At 44.2% G+C, this 18,902-nt stretch overlaps 1 protein-coding gene and 1 long non-coding RNA gene across 6 annotated transcripts in view; one reads left to right on the top strand and one right to left on the bottom strand.

Moving 5' to 3' along the window:
- FAM241B (family with sequence similarity 241 member B) overlaps window positions 1-7,878 on the bottom strand; it is a 45,554-nt gene extending 37,676 nt beyond the window's left edge. Inside the window, exon 1 of one of the 3 annotated variants that reach the window (XM_033940329.1) lies at window positions 7,751-7,878. The gene's annotated coding sequence lies outside the window, so the exon portion shown is untranslated. Of the gene's footprint in view, window positions 1-7,585; window positions 7,715-7,750 lie in introns of those variants that run through there. The other 2 variants (XM_033940331.1, XM_033940330.1) reach the window with 2 other exon arrangements.
- LOC117358744 overlaps window positions 7,831-18,902 on the top strand; it is a 69,264-nt gene continuing 58,192 nt past the window's right edge. For 2 of the 3 annotated variants that reach the window (XR_004539073.1, XR_004539071.1), the window contains exon 1: window positions 7,831-7,948. This is a non-coding gene — a long non-coding RNA (uncharacterized LOC117358744). Of the gene's footprint in view, window positions 7,965-18,902 lie in introns of all 3 variants that reach the window. The other variant, XR_004539072.1, reaches the window with a different exon arrangement.

Here is an 18,902-nt window from a genome sequence, read left to right as displayed (position 1 = left end):
CATTTTGATCACTAAATTGAAAATAAAATCATTTTTCCTACCTTTGTTGTCTGGTGATTTCTTTCTACCCTTCCTCAAGCCCAACAATTGTCCCTTCCTCCCTCCCTCCTTCCTATGTCCCCCTCAATGCTTTCCAGCCTTTGTCCTCTTCCTTCCCCCTCCCCCTTTTTATCTGGTGATTGATTTATTTATTTCTCTCTTTCTTTCTTTCCTTCCTCAGGCCCAACAATTCTCCCTTCCTCCCTCCCTCCTATGTTCCACTCACTGCCTTCCAGCCTTTGTCCTCTTCCCTCCCTAAAGCCTGCCCACCCACTAGATTTAATTACCTCCCGCTGCACCCGCCTGGCGTTTCCCTTCCTCTACTTGCGGAGGTGAATGAGCGATGAGTAGCAGCAGCAGTGGTGGTGGGCGAGAAACCCTGATCTAAATAAGGTAACGGGGGAGGGGGGAGTTGGGTATTCTCTCCATAGGACACACCCTTTATTCCACCCACTTTTTTGGGGAAAAAAGTGTGTCTTATGGAACGAAAAATACGAGTAGTCTAACATAGTTCTTCTCTGGAGGAATAAGTATTCTAGCAGTTTTGCATCAAAGTCGCTTCATGAGGCCCTTGATTCTAGGAGGAAGAGAGGATGACAACTAACTGCAGTAGAGGACCCATTATCGACATAGCTATATTTCACATTCTGCGAGCAAGGAGACTGCCCTGCCCTGAGGCAGAATGTGAAATATAGCTATGTCAGTAGTAGGTCTTCCACAGTTCATAAGTTTTCAAATATTTATGTAATAAGAAAAGTTGATTTGGGATAAGTTGGGCACTATAAGTTGGGAAAATGCCAGCCTTCACTGTTCAAACTCAGTTGGAGGTAGAAAATGGTTGCAGGACCAAGTAAGCAGCCTGCAGCAAGAGCTGGGGGCACTAAAGTAACAGCTTCCTACCCTCAATCATCCTACTATCACCTTTGCTTTGGAGGACCTGGACTCACTGCACCTCCAGTGCGACTCTAAAACATAAGGCACAGGTCATCAGCATACGTTACAATTACTGAAGCACACGGCACATCCTCCACTGACGAGGTGGATTATGGAGTCACAAACCACCATGAAGACTAAGCTTTGGGAAGAAAAACATCAACTGTGGGTTCCACTAGCTTCAGATGGAGATCTATATGTGCTCCCCACACCTATTTGTTCAATGGATCTTTTGTGCAATTCACAGATCCTTTTCAATGTTACCACAAACTTATGGGGTACTGAGTGGCTGGAATAGCAATTTTGTGTAATATTTGGACTAAAGGCCAAAATGAATTAAAGCATAGCAAACTACCTTCAGCCCAAAAGTTTAGGTGGACCCTGCCAGATGTGCTGAGGACTCAAGAGCTTAGAACTGCCAATTGTTCACTAAATATTTCATCTAATTGTAACTATTTTCTTTTGTAAACCATATAGAACTTTAAGGTTTTGCGATATAGAAGCAAGTTTTTAGATTATGTTATAATTGTTATGAAGACTAAGAAATCACTATTAAAATCTGACCAATGACGATGTCTGAGCTGGCTTGGGGAATTTTTTGTGATAAACTCAAATGTATGTCCTATTGGAAACACCCGGGGAACCCACCGAGACACTACAAGGTACATTCACAGGACTCATACACAGACCCACTCACTCAAACACCAACCAAAAAAACCCAAAAAATCATGTAGAAAAAGCCTCAGTTTGACTTCATCTGGCAAAAAACTCCACTTAAAGTGAGGTCCAAATTGTATCAATCAAAACAGAATGAGAGACACGGTAGTAGCCCTCGTAGGAACCACCACAAAATTTCAGAACGCCAAAAATTCAAAGCATTTAAAGTGTGAGCACAGTATATAGCACACATCAAAGTCTCAAACACAGTCAATAGCAAACAGGATAAACAAAATCACTTAGCTGCAGATGGTGTCCAAGCTGTCTTGGTGCTTGGAAGACAGCTTGGACACCGTCTGCAGCTAAGTGATTTTGTTTATCCTGCTTGCCATTGACTGTGTTTGAGACTTTAATGTGTGCTATATACTGTGCTCACACCTTTGAATGCTTTGAATTTTTGGTGTGCTGAAGTTTTGTGGTTGTTCCTATGAGGGCTACTACCATGTCTCTCACTGCTGTTTTGATTGATACAATTTGGACCTCACTTGCTTATGGTCTTAAAGTGGAGTTTTTTGCCAGAAGAAGTCGAACTGAGGCTTTTTCTCCACATTTTTTTTGTTTTATTTGGTTGGTGTTTGAGCGAGAGGGTCTGTGTACGAGTGCTGCGAGTGTACTTTGTAGTGTCTGGGTGGGTTCCCCGGGTGTTTCCAACAGGACATACATTTGAGTTTATTGGATTATATATGTCCTTTCCCTAGATTTGTCTGAGTTTTTTTTTTTGCGATCCCTTGAAAGTTTGAGTGCCAGTCAAATCTGAATAGTCAAAAAAAACTCTTCTATAATAATGCTTTGAAGGGTATCTGTAAATAATAAAAATAAGAAAAGGTGAACAGTTTTGATTATACTATGGCCAATTTGCTTTTTGAATGTATTGGAGTGTGGGGATCATTTGCCTCTTGATTTTCAAGTTTCCCTCCACAATATTGAAGACTGACCACTTAATTAGACTATCTCAGCAAAGCATAAAGCTGCCACCAATTTTAGTGGATTGAGTTTATAAATATAAAAATTTATCATGTCACACTGCAGCATCTTTAAGTGAACAACGGGAAAAATTCTATAAGAGGTGCCTATATAAAGAAGAACCTAACTTAAATTAGTAAAATGGCTTCAATTATGAACACAATTCTGCAAAAGATAGGCACCTATCGCACAGTGCTTAGCAGCATCTAATTCCAAAGTAAGTGTGTTTGGGGTAGAGGCACCTCTAAGCGCAATTCTATAAAGCAGTGTTTCTCAACCTGCAGTACCTATACCCTAGGGGGTACGCGGGCTGCCTGCCGCCTGGTGTCTCCCCACCCCCGAAGCCACCGCCAAGCCAACCCTGTCACACTCCATTCCCACCCTCCTGCCACCGCCGCCACAACAGCCACCCCATCCCTCCTGCCACCACCGCAACAGAACAGGCCAGGCGTGTGCAGCGACTGCAAGTAGCCAGCCCACTAGCCTTCCTCCGATGTCAGAATTGACATCGGGGGGAAGGCTTGTGGGCTGGCTGCATACAGTCGCTGCAAGAACCTGGCCCATTCCTGTTGCGACAGTGGCATCAGGGGGGTGGGAATGGAGTGTGGCAGGGTCAGCTTGGAGGTGGGGCAGGGAGGAAGCTGCAGCGGTGGTGGCTTCAGTGGAGGTCAGGCAGGGAGAGAGGAAGAAAAAGTTGAGGGGGGATGGTGTGTTGGGTGGCAGGGTCGGCGGTGGCTTCAGTAGGGGAGGCAGGCAGGGAGAGAGGAAAAAAAAATTGGATTCATGGAAGAACAGAGAGAGATGTTGGTTGGGAAATGGAATGAGGTCTGGAGGAAAGGAAGCATGCAGGAGGCAGAAAGAAGGGAAGAAATATTGGATGCACAGTCAGAAGGAAGTGCAACCAGAGACTCATGAAATCACCAGACAACAAAGGTAGGAAAAATGATTTTAATGTCAATTTAGTGATCAAAATGTATCAGTTTTGAGAATTTATATCTGTTGCACTATATTTTTCTATAGTTGTTACTGATGTGACAATTGCATATTTTAGTCAACTGCCTTGACCTCTTTGAAAAACCCCCAAATATAAATAATTAACATTTTCTCTGCATACAGTGTGCTTTGTGTTTTTATAATTTTGTGGTTACCATTATGTATTAATCTCTTATAATAAAACTCTAAGCGGCGCATGCGCACTCTTATCGGCATGCTTCCATGATCCATAGGTCCGTGGTCGCCAAGAGTGCAGCATGTGCCGTGCTTACTATGGCCCCACACGCGGCAGAGAAATTTTACAACGCGGCACTCCCTGCTCTCCTGCAATGGCATTTTTGGCACAGCAGTTTCCCCAGATAGGAGAAGCCGAAGAAGTCAGCTGTTTGCCTGGCGTCTTTCCCTTGCTGGCAAAGGCACGGACATTGAAGAAAAGGTTGCCTCCCCCTGCCGCTCTGAAGATAAATTGGGCCCCAAATTTGGGGCAAGAGTGACTGGGGATCACTCTTGCCCAGAAGCTCCTAGACTACCAAGCCATATAAAGGTAGGCCCAGGTAGGGTCTTTAGGTGGTGGAAGGGAAGAGGAGTTGGGATCAGAAGGCCAGCCAGTCTGGGAGGACCCACCCTCTCCCAGCAAAGGGGGTTGGTAACAGTGGAAGAGAGTGATGGGGGATGGAGAGTTTTTGTTTTAGTGATTTCAGGTCAGTTTCAGTGCCAAATCTAAAATGGAAACCAAACTTTGAGTGGTCTGTAATACTAAACATGAATTCTATATTGGCAATTAGTCACATAATGGCCATCTCTTATAATAAAACCTCCCCGGCACAACCGAACCCCCATTCAGCCTCCCATCCGACCCTCCCTTAGTCCCTTGCCACCGCTCCGCTTCTCTTCCCGCGGTCCCGACAAACGTCCTGACTCCAGCAGCGGCCGCAGCACTCTAAACACGCTGCTTCGCGGCCTTCTACTGCCCTGATTTGCTCTGCAAACAAGACATGATATGAAGAGCAAATATTGGTAGATCATGGGTGCATTCAGCCATATACCTTCCAATTTCTACTTTTAAACCGGTGCAATGCTGACCTATGACTACACTGCACGTTCTGGGCTTCCATTGTGGCTATATACCCGAAATTTCACCTAAAGTCCAAGAAAAAGGCTGACATTGCTGCCTGGATGGTCTGCTGTCATCTGAAACTAAACATGTCCAAGACTGAGCTGCGCCTCTTTCCTCCTAAACCCTCTGCTCCTCTTCCATTCTCCATCTCAATAAATAACACTGTCATCGTTCCAGTCTCCTCTGCTCACAACCTTGGAGTCATCTTCGATTCCAACCTCTCATTTTCTATGCACATCCAACAAACTGCTAAGGCCTGTCACTTCTATCTCTACATCACCAAAATTCGCCCCTTCCTCTCTGAGCACACTACCCAGACCCTTGTCCACACTCTCATAACCTCATGCTTAGTTTACTGCTATCTACTTCTAACTGGTCTCCCGCAGTGCCGCCTCTCCCACCTGCAATTTGTGCAAAACTCTGCTGCACGACTCATATTCTACCAACCTCACTACACTCATGTCACCCCTCTCCTTAAATCACTTCACTGGCTCCCTATCTGCTTTCCCATACAGTTCAAGCTCCTATTGCCGACCTATAAATGTGATCATTCTGCTGCCCCTCAATATCTCTCCTCTCCTCTCTCCTTATACACCTCTTAGAGAACTCCGTTCCTCAGAGAAGCTGCTCTTAGCTGTACCCTTCTCCTCCACTGCCAATTTGTTCCTTTCATCTAGCTGCCCCTTATGCCTGGAATAAATTACCCGAGTTTGTCCACCAAGCCCCTTCCCTTATCTTGTTTAAAAGCAGACTGAAAACCCACCTTTTTGATATAGCCTTCAGTCTATAACCCCACTGCCTACCAACCCAGCCAGTAGATTAACCATTCCCCTTAATAGCATCCATGACATCCTGTTTATCAGTTTAGATTGAAAGCTCTTTCAAGCTCTTTCCTGTGATTCTGTACAGAGATGCGTGCATCTGGTAGCATTATAGAAATAATTACTTAGTAGTACTATAAAATTATTTGCTTATTAATTTTATAGTATTTCGATCAAACCTCTAATGGAGCAGAACTTTTAGTATTGCACAACAGGAATTCTATTATTTTATGTCAATGCACTAAGGCACAGCAAGGAGTATTTTAACTAGCTATACTGCAGCATGTCTCACGTACCCTAAGAAGATTGCTGAACATCAGATTGTTATATTATATAAAAAGATCCAATGACTCTGTGAGACTACCTTGAGGTTCCAGTCAGAGGAATGCTAAACGCTAACACATCCATTATATTCTATGGAAGAGTTAGCATTTAGCACGCTAAAACGGCTAGCGCGCCATATTTGCTATATCTAATTGACATTTATTAAGGGCCTGTTTTACAAAGCCGCACTAGCGGCTGCAGCACGGTAACGGCCCCAAAACCCATAGAGATTTAAAGGGCTTCAGGGCTGTTGCTGCGTGGCTTTGTAAAACAGGCCCTAAGTAATTGAAAATAAATAACCTGCTTAAATCCACTTTCTGCTGTAACACGATTTGTACAGCCTATAAACAAGAACTGAATCCCGCTGAAAAATCAAGATTAATATTTCAATTGTTTATTTGACAAGGAATTACCGTTGACATTCAGACCATTCATCTTTTACTAGTAAACACTGGACCTTCTTCATTTTTTCTTTTATTATAGTTTTGCTGCATTTTCCATTCTGCACATTTAAATTCAATAAAATTATTTGAACTAAAAAATAATTTGGGGTTGGGGCATTTTCAGGTGATGTGGCATTAGTGTGCTAATCTGAAGGGGGGGGGATAGTTTGCAGAACAGTAGTAAAGTTGCAGGGAGGAATTGGTGGGATTCTGGGTAAGTTTCAGGAGGTAGATTTTGAGGGTGAGGTTGTAGTTTTAGGGGTCAGGGCAATTGCAGAGGGCATTTTTGGGGTTGTGGCAGTTTGCTGGGTAACTCGAGGATGGAGGTGGTTTGTGAGGTGTTCCGGGCAATTGTGAGGAGGTAATTTAGATCCGTGTGTTAGATTACAGGGTGTTGGGTTACAGTGGTGTGGACAGTAATGTTAGGGATGGGGCAGTTTTGATGGCAGTATTTTTGGGAGTACTCAAAGAAAACAGGGATAGGCAGTTTGAAAGGAAAATTTCCTTTACAGCAACATCATTGTATCTAAGTTTCTATGAGCAGAGCTACCATATTACTCTTAAGCCAGTGCTGATTTGCGTGGTACTTGTAAACACCCTCTTCCCCCCAAAAAAACAAAATCTACCTAATGAAGTCAATAATGCAGATCCTACAATACATCAGGGTTGTGAGAAATACACTACAGGCTTAAAGGCTCTCTTCTAAAACTGGGCAATTCTATCTTTTAACTAGTTTTCCCAAAAGCCAAGTTTTATCACAATTTGTTAAATTCTCTGATTATTTTTTTTTTCCTTTGGCTGCCAGATCTTCTCTCATACAAATGTACCGCACCACTAGGGAGGGGGGAAAGAGGAAGGGCATATTTTTCTGGAACCCTGGTCCAATTTTGCCCGTGTTAGAACTCCATGTATCTTTTCACATGTTTTACCCAGGGTGCCAAGTGCCCCTTCATTCCATTAAATTTTTGGCACAAACGACAGATATTCGCAACACCTTTTGTTTACTTCTTTCCAACTTCCTACTTAAAGGCTTAGGAAGAAAGGCGATAACAGAATACGCCAGACTATTTACTAAAGACCCCAGTAAGATGAAAAAAAAAAAAAAAAATCGGCACGGATTTAAATCTGAGGTTCCGGACTAACACTTCAAAGCAGCCATGTTTCTGTTTCACCCTCACCCGACACCCTAACAAGCTCTTGCGCTAAAGGCTGTACAGCGTACAGGAAAACGTCACCTCATGATCAGACGCCGTGCACGGGGCAGCGCACGCCGACCATGCCCAGCGTAAACAGCTGTTGCAAGCTAGCTGCGCAAACTCCACTTCGGCACGAGCCAGAGATATTTGGTTTCCTCGCGCATACCGTGCGGAATACGTCACTGAAGACACCCCCCTGCTTACCTCTCTCCGCCGGCGCTGGAGGCGAGGAAGCCCCCACTATCACTTCTGACAAAAGACGCTACACCAACCAACAAGTCCTCTATCGATCGCGCTTGCTAGTGCCCTCTGTAGGCCTCAGGGTGAACCGCAGCACCTGGAAGGAGAAGGAGAGCTCCACCCCCTCCCTTGAGTACGGTGTCAACTAGCGTGTGTATGGAGGTTGGTTACGTGTAAGGTGCGATATATAATTGGCTAACACGCTTAATCCCTCGAGGAGGATGTCTGAAGTTGAACCAGGAAAAATAATGCAAATAAGTCTTTAAATAAAGGGCATCAATATGAGCCCTTAGTGTACAGACGGGAGATTATGGCTCGGGCTGTATCTCATAGGTGACCAGCACCAGACCCAAGTCTAAATGAGAATAGCCCCATACATCATTTAGTCCTTTTCAAAATTATCCAACCGGTGAGAATCCTCACACTCCCAGTTTTAGATCCTGGTAGACATACACATCGAGGGGAGAAAGGGTGAAAAATGTACAATAAATAAATTAATTCCCAAGAAACCAGCACCCTGGCTGAATGAAAATAAAGTGCGAAGTGCTCACAAACAATTGATGCTGAAATTCTTACGCTTCTTTACATAATGTGCTTAATGTGCTTAACAATTACAAGATTAAATAAGGTTTTTTTAATATATATAATTAGCTTAATAAAAACACCGCTAAATAACACTATTATTGTTATAAGATCAAAAGTCAAGAGATAATCAACAAAAGATAATAAACAGGAAAATACTAAGACCCTTAAGATGAAATAAATAAAGTACCTACAAAATTCATAAGAAGTGAATAAGTGAATGAGCACAACCACAATTTATATGAGAGACTAAGAAAAATACATATTGTGTATGAGAACTATGCTTTCTGAATACTTAGGGGTCTTTTTATCAAGCTACGGTAGGGGTTTAACGCACGTAATACCGCACGTTAAATCGCCTGCTGCGCTAGCCGCTAACGCCTGCATTGAGCAGGCGTTAGTTTTTTAGCCGGCCGCGGGGGTTAGCACTTGATGAAATGTCCGATGTGCTAACCCTGCTAACGCAGCTTGATAAAAGGACCCCTTAGTCAGGGCAGGATTAATTCGTTGAGGGCCCCTACGCACACAAGTACACTGGGCCCCCTGCCCCGCCCCATCCCACCATGCGCCCAGGCGGAAATAGGAAGCTGCTTCAGAGGGAAGCTTTGGGCAAGCAGCACTGCTTGCAAAATTACAGTTCCCGTTGCCTTTCTTACCCGCGTTGCTTGCTTGTCTTACTTTCTGTCGATGGGGGGCCTGCATTGCTGATCAGGAGGGGCCATGTTGCCAATCGATGCTGGAGGGGCCCATCGCCATTTGGAAAAAACAATGTTGATGCCCTCCTTCATCGGACCTCCCTGACCATTTCGGGCCCTAGGCACGTGCCTACTGGGCCTATTGGTTAATCCTGCCCTGCCCTTTGTTTCTTCTGATTTTCAAACTAGACAACAGTCCATCATGGGCTCTGGTTATCATTCTCCCTGTGGTAAATGCTCTGTATGTGATATGTCAGTTTGAGGCAATCAATGGGTTCATCCCATCACAAAGAAAATCTTCCAACTCAGGTCTCATACAACTTGTGAGTCTAAGTTTGTGGTTTATGTAATTTCCTGTCCTAGTGGACTAATATATGTGGGTTGTACTACTCGTAGTATAAAGACTAAGGGCTCCTTTTATGAAGCCGCATTAGCAGCTTCAGCGCGTGTGACTTATAATCACGCGCTAACCCCCGCGCTAGCCAAATAACTACCGCCTGCTCAAGAGACGGCATTATTACGCGCGTTAAACCACTAACGCGGCTTCGTAAAAGGAGCCCTAGGTTAATTGAACACCGTAGTTGTTTGACAACAGGCAAATCTACTGCGCCCATGGTGGCTCATAATATGACCCACCAACATGTCTTTTCTCAACTTCAATGGTGCATTTCGGAACAGATTCCTACAAGTTTCAATGGGGACAGACACACTTACCTCCTCAAGCGGGAAACTTTTGGATTTTCTATTTAAAATCGTATGCCCCTATTGGACTCAATGAAAATGTAGACAGATGTTTCACCAGCTAATTTTGTTCTGCTTGTCATTTTTCTCTGGTGGTTAATATGATATATGTTTCATTTTTTCTCTTTTTTTCTCTTATTTTGATTATTTTGTTTAAGATTTTTCTTTAACATCTATGGCACTTTCAGTGCTTTCCATTCATTTCATTAACTTCATTCATGTATTCTAGTTTTACGTTTTTTATGTTTATATGTTTTTTTTACATGATGACGTTATTTTTTACGTCACCACGTTTATCACGGTGCGTTGTTCTCATGGGTTCTCCAAGGCATTCTTAAATTCTGAAGAAGCCATTACCATTTCCTCTTTTCTAGCGTTTTGATTGTTATATGCTTGGGAAGCTCGCACCGACAAGCCTTAATAGTGGATGTCGGCTTCTTACATTATTGTTGGCAATCTCCGCTCCTGACGAAGGTGGCGAAACGGAGCTCTGTCGAGTGGTAATATTTATTCTTTGTGTGATTTTCTGCATTTGAGCTAAGTATTCTTTTTATGAATTGTGGCTACGAATGAACTTTTTTATATAGTAAGCAGTGCTACTCACTAAGGGGTACCATTAACAAAACGTCACCTTGGACATAAATCATATGGTGTGACAAGGAAGTGGCTGTAGCTAGAAGAAAGTTAAGCAGTATAGAGATAGGCATAACCAGCAAAAAAAAGGAGGTGTTGATGATCCTGTGTAAGTTGTTGGTGATGCCCTACTTGAAGTATTGTGTTCAATTTGAGAGGCTGCATCTGGCTAAGGATGTAAAAAGACTTGAAGTGGTCCAGAGGAAGGCAACAACAATGATATAGAACTTGCACCAAAAGATGTATGAGAAGAGACTGGATGACCTGAATAGGTGTACAGTACTGTAGTGGAGAGAAGAGGAGGGATAGGGGGATATGATACAGACATTTAAATACTTGAAAGGTATTCATTTTGAAAAAACTCTTTTTCAGAGAAGGAAAAATGGTAAAACTAGAGCACCTGAACTGAGTTGTGGGGTGGTCTAAGTCTACCGTGGAGAGGGTAGTTGGTGATGGAAATGAAAATGGTGACGGCATTCAAAAAAGCATGAGATGAACACGTGGAGAGGCATAATTGAAAGAAACGTCTGTTTCGTCCAAGTCGCAAGTCGTCCAAAGTAAAAAATAGCTTAGGACACATTTTCAAAAAATACATCCAAATTTTTTTCGTTTCGAAAATCGTCTAACTATACATCCTGCCAATCTGATCGTCCAAGCCGCTAAATCGTCCATCTTTATACCACATTTTCATCCTATTGGACGTGGGAGGGGTCTGCAAAGTGATGGATTGAACACCCAGACATGGCACCTAAATAGTGGAGTACCTTACAGGGCACTGCTGTGAACTTCACAAAAAGGGTACCATGTCTTCATCTCACTACAGCTCCCTTATAGGTCATGGTGAGCCCCCCAAACCTACCTCCAGAATCCCCTAGACCCACTTATCTACCACCCTAATAACCCTTATGCAGGGCCGGATTTTCCTATAGGCTAACTAGGCTTCAGCCTAGGGCCTCAAGATCAAGAGGGGGCCTACATTCAAATTGTTAGCAAAATTAAAATTATACTATTCTAAAAACAGTGAACACTAAAATACTGAACTATATATGGTGCTGAGAATAAATGTCCAAATAAGTGTTCTCGACTTTTTTTATTTATATATCACAGTAATGATGTATTTTATTATCTCTCATGTAATTTACAAACTTAAAAATGGGAGGTGAAAGGGCCTCATAAGTGGAATAGCCTAGGGCCTCTTTTCATTTAAATCCGGCCCTGCCCTTATGGCTGCAGGAGTCACATATATGATAGTAAAAAAGGGTTTTGGGGTGTATAGGAGAGTGCATATGTTTCAATATCAATGCAGTGATTACAGGAGCTTATGGGCATGGGGCCACCTCTCTATGGGTCTCTAACCCACCCCCAAGACGGTTTAAGACGCCTCTGTGCAGCACGACTAGGCTTTCCTATGCCAGGCTACTAGGTGATGATGTTCTGGAGGCACAATTTTCTAGTTGTGATTAACTTTTTTATAGGGGGGGTCGGTGATCACTGAAGTAGTGTGTGGGGGTCAGTATTATGTGTTTGCAGTGTTTATCTGGTCACTTTAGGTGGGTTTTTGTGACTCAGACCATGTTTTAAATGGTCTAAGTCATAACATCCAAGTTTCATCGATCCTGTGCTGTATAACTTTCGGTTATACATGGAGTGTGACTAATTCTAAGCCTGCCCACGTCCCACCCAAATCCAGCCCTCAACACTCCTCCTGAAACGCCCCGTTTAGCTATGGTCGTTCAGCGGCACTATGAAGGCCTAAGTAGTTTAGAAATACATCCAAAACCCGGTTTGATTATCAGCACTTGGGTGTCTTTCGTTTATGATCATCCAAGTGCCAACTTAGGCTGGTTTTTTAATTTTTTTTTCTTTTGATTATGAGCCCCATAGGATCTCTAATTAGAAAATGAATGGTATAAAATGAAGAACCAAGGCCGGTTTAGGATGGGCTGGGGAGCGCTTCAATGGAAACTCCTGTAATCCTGCAAATGACAAGATATTTTGGATAGGCATAGGGTTACCAGATGTCTGAATTTCCCCAGACATGTTCTCCTTTTGAGGACATGTCGGGGGTCCGGACGGGTTTTCAAAACTCAGCATTTTGTCTGAGTTTTGAAAAGCTTCCTCCGAAATTGTGTCGGGCAAGAAGGCATCTGCACATGAACGGATGCCCTCCTGCCCGACCAGAGCAAGTAGTGGGGGCAGGATTAGGGGCAGGACTGGGGCATAACGGGGCAGGGATGGGCGGGCCTGGGGGCAAGTCTAGGGTTCTGAATTTTACAAATGTAAAATCTGGCAATACTAGATAGGCTGGAGTGAGCTTTGACAACAACTCCAGTAGTTGGAACCTAAGGAAAGTACCGGGCAGATTCTATGGCCTATGTTCCAGAAATATCAAAGAAAAAAAGACAATTCCTGTGACTATTGGGTGGGCTGGATGGACCATTCAGGTCTTTCTTTATCTGCTGTCATTTACTATGTTACTATGTTAGAGACTGCTGCCATCTTGTGGTTGCTTACATACTCATAATCTCTGGTCCTCTGTCTAAAGTGTTGTTACTCTGGGCTTGGCAATAAAGTTGTTCCTTTGGCATGGAACTCTCAGCGGTCATTACTGATGCTTCAGAAACACCTATCTAGATTAAATTAGTCTTGCAGCATTTGTTCCACTCACCAGTTACATACAAGGGCTTTTGAGGGAGATCAGTGGTCATTAAATGTCCCATACTCCTGGAATTCTTTCCTGTCGGGGAAGGAGGATTAGTTTTCCAAGGTACATAGATTCCAGCAGAACTATATACCAGTTTGGGATTTTACCACAGAAGAAAAGTTTACCACGATGCTTCATTTAGTTGAATAATTGTGCAAAGGATATATTGAGTTCTGGTGCAAACCATATCAAAAAATTTTTTTTAAATGTTACGGGGCTCATAATAAAAAAAAATCCATCTAAAAAGTGGCCTAAATGGGTACTTGGACAATCAAAAAGCCTGATCGTCCAAGTAACCATAACCAAAGCTGGTTTTAGACATATCTAAAACCAGCTTAGGCCTTTCCCCTGCCTCTAAATGCATAGAGCGAAAAGAGGCGTTTTTAGAGGCGGGGAAAGGGTGCGAGGTGGGCGGGAGATGGGCTGACCTACACCTAGGCATACAGCAGGTACAATCAAACCTTTTGACAGGTTGCCTAGTCGGTACTTATAAGTTTTGACTTAGACCAAGTCAAAACAGGTATAAGTGCTGAAAAGGGCCCGCTAAGCTGATGGCGGCTGGCGCAATCAGCTCAGTGGCATGGCAACCTACCCCCCCCCCACCACCACCGCAATCATCATGGCAGGAGAGATGTCTCATTTCCCTTACCACGATGCAATCACCCCTCTACCCGAACTGCTGCAACCCACAGCAGGAGAGATGCCCAATCTCTCCTGCCATGGTTTGTGGCAATTCGGGTAGAGGGGTGATTGCATTGCTACAGGGGAGATAGCCAATCTCTCCTGCCGCTATGCATCACCCCCCCCCCCCTGACAATGATCCGGGCAGGAGAGAGCCCAAGCCCTCCTGCCCTGGAGAGCCGCGGCCTCCATGACAAGATTGGGGCAAGAGGGAGCCCAAGCCCTCCTGCCCCGGCAAGCCGCAACCCCCCCTTCCCTAACAAGATCAGGGCAAGAGGGAGCCCAAGCCCTCCTGTCCCGGCGAGCTGCGACCCCCCCCCCTGCCGATTACAATCGGTCCAGGAGGGAGCCCAAGCCCTCCTACCAGGTAACCCCCCACCACGGCCAACTACGATCTGGGCAGGAGGGAGCCAAACCCCACCTGCCCAGGCAACCCCCTACCCCTCACCCTCACTAAGATACGGGCAGGAGGGATCCCAGGCCCTCCTGCCCTCGACGCACCCCCCTCCCACGATAGCCCCCCATGAACCCCCAATCTCCCCCTGCCGACCCCTCAACCCCCCCCAACCCTCCTCCCCGTACCTGTACAAGTTGACTGAACAAACGGGTCCCAAGCCCGTCTGTCCAGCAGGCTAGCCATCCCTCGAATGGCGGGCCTAAGGGCCTAATTGGCCCAGATGGCTCAAACCCCACCCACAGGTAGGGCCTAAGGATACTGGGCTGATTCTGGTTGGCCCAGGCACCTAAGACCCCACCTGTGCAGCTTATGGAGGTGATGTAGTGGTATTCTAGACACAGGCAGCGGCTCTTCGCGCGACGTCAGAGAGAAGGCTTCCGGTTTAGGCGCGGGAAGCATGTAGGAGCTGCTGCCCGTGTCTTTGTGCACTGCAGCGCTGAGAAAGAGGGAGCCAGCCCGAAGGCAACGCTGCATCAATCGCACCGTGGACTGGCGGCTGAAGAACACTGTCTCGGGCCAGATGCACGTGCCGGCCCTGTGGACCGGCAGGAAATTTCTGTGGACTGGCACCGGTCCACGGACCAGCTGTTGAAGAACACTGGTCTATACCATTGTATGATTAGCTCTCTGCCTATGGGTTAGGGGACATGATGGTGGAGAATAATGGGATCACAGTACTGTCCACCAAAACTTAATTCAATACAGCGAAGTCACTAATTCAGAAATATTCACTTGTATTTTTTATATATGTGATGATTGGGTGGTGGGTCTTGCTATAGGAACTTCTGTCCTTGGCAAGACTGCACAACTCTGAGCATATTTAGTAATTTCATAGTGTGTATCACTGTATAACAAAAGGGATCATTTCATCTTATGTTGACATATCTACTTTTGATCTCTGCATTCAAAACATACACATTCTTTCTTCCCAATAATTTTTTGATTTTATTTAGGGATATTGGCAAATGTGGGAGGTAGGGGTCTTGAACATTGTGGGGGTGCGGTGTAGGGGAAGAGAGCCTTGGATTTTCTGGGAATAGGGGGTTTGGGGTGGGGGGGAGAGCATCAGGGGTAGGAATGTGCATAGGAGGGAATGCATGAGGTCACGACCAGGAACAATGGGCCACAGCTTGGCAACCTGATGCTCCAGGCTGCTAAAATAGTACTGCTTTTGGGATGGCTCACAAGCAGTGTTATTCATTTACCATGTTAGTCATCAACCTGTGGGTCTACCATAGTAAATCACCCGCACTGTGATAACTTCCTCCCTAATTGCGGGGAGGAGATGTTACTACAACTACTATTATCATTTTTATAGCATTGCTAGATGTACGTTCAAAAAATATTAAAATTGTGAAGTGCAATACAATCAGTTGTCATATTAAAAAAACACAAATTTAGATATCTGTAAGAATATTACATATCATGCATTAAGAAATATATACTGTACATACATATAAATATATTTTAATTACTATGCTTTGCTGCTTCTGAATGAAATCTCAGCTGTGACCATCAAATAACTAATGTCAGCACTGTCATTATTATCAGGGATGGCTCAAGGCAATCTGCTGCCCCCTCATCTCCTCAGGCACTAGGAATGGAGGTAGAGTTCCTCTTCAGAACTACAATAAAAGCCAAATTCTATAAACAGCATCCCAATTATAGGCGGCGGTAGGCGTCCTACCGCTGTCTAACCAGCCATTCGGGATGTACGCTTTCTAAATAAAACAAACAACCTGAGACAGGCCGTCTACACTGTAGGCATCTGTTGTGGGTATAGAGAGGTGCATAGAGACACTTAAGCTCATCCATAGCTGGGCATGGGTGTGGTTTCGCCGGAAGTAGCTTGAGGCAAGCTTAAGTAGCCCTAGGTGTCTCCCTGGGCCAGGAAAGGCGCCTGAACTGTAGGCCATTGAAATGCTGGTCTACATTTCAAATACACGCGGCTGCTAAACTGATCGCAGCAAGGAAATTTCCCTGCCATGATCAGCTGAGCGGCTGCAGCAGGGAACCCCTGAACCCCGCCACAAGCCGGCCGGCAGGAGGCATGCCCACTCTCTCCCGCCGCCACCCCTGAACCCCCCCCCCCTTACTGTTCACGGCAGGAAGGATGCCCACTCCCTCCTGCTGGCACCCCCTCAACATTCCTGGCACAAGGGTGCACAGCAGCAGAAGGAACCAGCAAAAATAAACAAACCCGGAGCTATGTCAAGAGGGATGGGAGAGGAGTTGTGCCTACTGCTTTGCTCTTCTGAGCAGGTACCAGGCACAAATCCTCCCCTCTTTACCGGGCTGCTCTGCACAGTTAGCGTCTATAATGGTGTTAGGTGCCTCCAAAGGTGCAATTCTGGTGCCTTTTGTGTAGCCACTGGTAAGCACTTCAACTTTTACGTTAATTGCCATTTCAAATGGCATTTGCTAATTAAGCGCTGGTTAGAGAATTTCCGCATGAGTGCTCCCACATTATCAGCATTATCCAATTAGTGCACACTAATCAGAATGCTTCCGTACCCATTCCCCATTCATGATATGCCCCTCACAAAAAACTTCCTCCCCAAATAAATAGTGTGTGGTTAACATGTACTGACAGGGAAATTATGAGGTTGTTTGAAAAGTTTGATAAAAAAGCAAGTTAAACAATGTAATCTCCATCGAGGGCTATACACATAGTCCAGCGAGTTTCCAGGTTTTTTTGTTTCATAGGAAAAATGGTTTACAAAAAAACCTGGAAAATCACCGGACTAAGGGCTCCTATTACAAAGGTGCGCTAGCGTTTTTAGCGCAGGCACCAGATTAGCGGGCACTATAGTGTGCGCTATCTGAAAAACTACCGCCTCCTCAAGAGGATGCGGTAGCGGCTAGCGCACGCGGGGCATTTCCGCGCGTTAAGGCCCTAACGCACCTTTGTAAAAGGAGCCCTAAGTGTATTTAGCTCTCGATGGAGACTACGTTATTTAACTTGCCATTTTGCCAGACTTTTCAAATCACCCTCGTACTACAAAATGCTGTCATGAATTTTGTGGTAAGCCTTATTTCATATGCTAAGCCCCTGTTAGAACTTAGAGTATTTTGGTGAAAGCGCCCCTTGGATTGTAAACTCAACAAGGAAATAACTGAATGTAACTCACCTTGAAATGCTACTAAACAAGGTGTAAGTTAAATATAATATATTTTAGGGCAATCATTAGCCCATGCTAAAATAAAGTTTGTAAGGAGGCAATACATTGTAGGAGTGGATGCATAAGTGAACATAATGCATGCATGTACTCTTTCCATTCAGCTACACGCATTTTCTTTATTCAGTCTGTCAGATTCAACTAGCCTGTTCAACCATCTACTTTCCAAATCTGAAAAAGGGAAGGGAAAAGAAAAAAGAAAAAGCAGAAATGAATAAAAAGCCGATTGAGTGCAGGTGAAATTAGCATTTGTTTAGTTTCTCCCGGGGTGAGCAAATCGCTGCTTCAAAGCCATGGCAGGCCTGGGTGAGGCCTACTTATTGTGGCCCATTGTATGCTCACTTCTGCTGATGACTGAGTGAACTAATTGAAGCCTCCTGTTTTGGAATGAATGGATAGATGGGAGTAGGCAGAAAAGGGGATGGAGAAGGGGAGTGGAGGTGTGAGGGAAGAGGAAGAAGAAGAGAGGGTGTGCAGTAAAATTGGGATGGGGAATTCTTTCATTAATCGAATTGTAATGGATGATCTATAGACCTCAACAGCAGTTGAAGGTTAAAGGGTTGAAAACTAGCCATGCAACTTGGTTTTGTTATTTATTTATTTATTTAAAACATTTGTATTCCGCTTTTAGCCAAAGCAGCTCACAATGAACATACACAATCTTTGAGTACACGAAAAAAATCTTAAAATTCATGTCGCAGACAAGAGCAAAAGGAGACAGAGGTCTAAATGTAAACATTATATCCTCATTCTAATAAATGATTAGATATTCAATATAAAATGAGATACAGCTGGCAGAAAAATGCATGTGCAAAAAGATAAGTTTTCAACAGTTTTCTAAAATTTCTGCTTGACTCCTTTTTCTGAACTGGTAAAAATGTCACAAATAAGAAAAGAGGATTAACAAAGGTGAGCATGTAATCAGAAAACAGCACAGTCACTCTAGAAATCAATAAACTTTTGAGTAGCAGTTATCCTACAGGTGTACAAAAGAAGCTAAGATACACTGTAATGATTCCAACCAAGAAAGCAGCTGGGGAGAGCCAAGCTGTCACTGTTCCATCACACTGACCTGCTTTCATTGGGGAAAATTCATAAACTAAGCTAGCAGTAAGAGCTGACTGTCATCTGTGTCTGACAACATTTTTCATTTCTTTTTCTATAAAAAGCATGGTAGAAAATGGACAGAGCAGCCCTTCTGCTCTCAGGGCCTGGGAGTTACCAAGAAAAATATTACACTTCTCCCTCCGTATTTGCGGTTTCTGCACTTGCATTTTCGCTTATTCTGTGACTGCTCCTTCTCTTTGGAATAGTATCCCAGCTTATTTACGCAAAGAATTAATTCTTAATCAATTCAAGATAAAGCTAAAGACATTTCTTTTTATTGATGCCTTTGAGATTTAATTGCCCTTTTAAGGGCAACCTAGAATGATTTTATTTCTAC

Source organism: Geotrypetes seraphini, chromosome 4, assembly GCF_902459505.1.
Source record: "Geotrypetes seraphini chromosome 4, aGeoSer1.1, whole genome shotgun sequence".
Classification (NCBI taxonomy): domain Eukaryota; kingdom Metazoa; phylum Chordata; class Amphibia; order Gymnophiona; family Dermophiidae; genus Geotrypetes; species Geotrypetes seraphini.
This window is presented reverse-complemented; position numbering and strand designations above follow the sequence as displayed.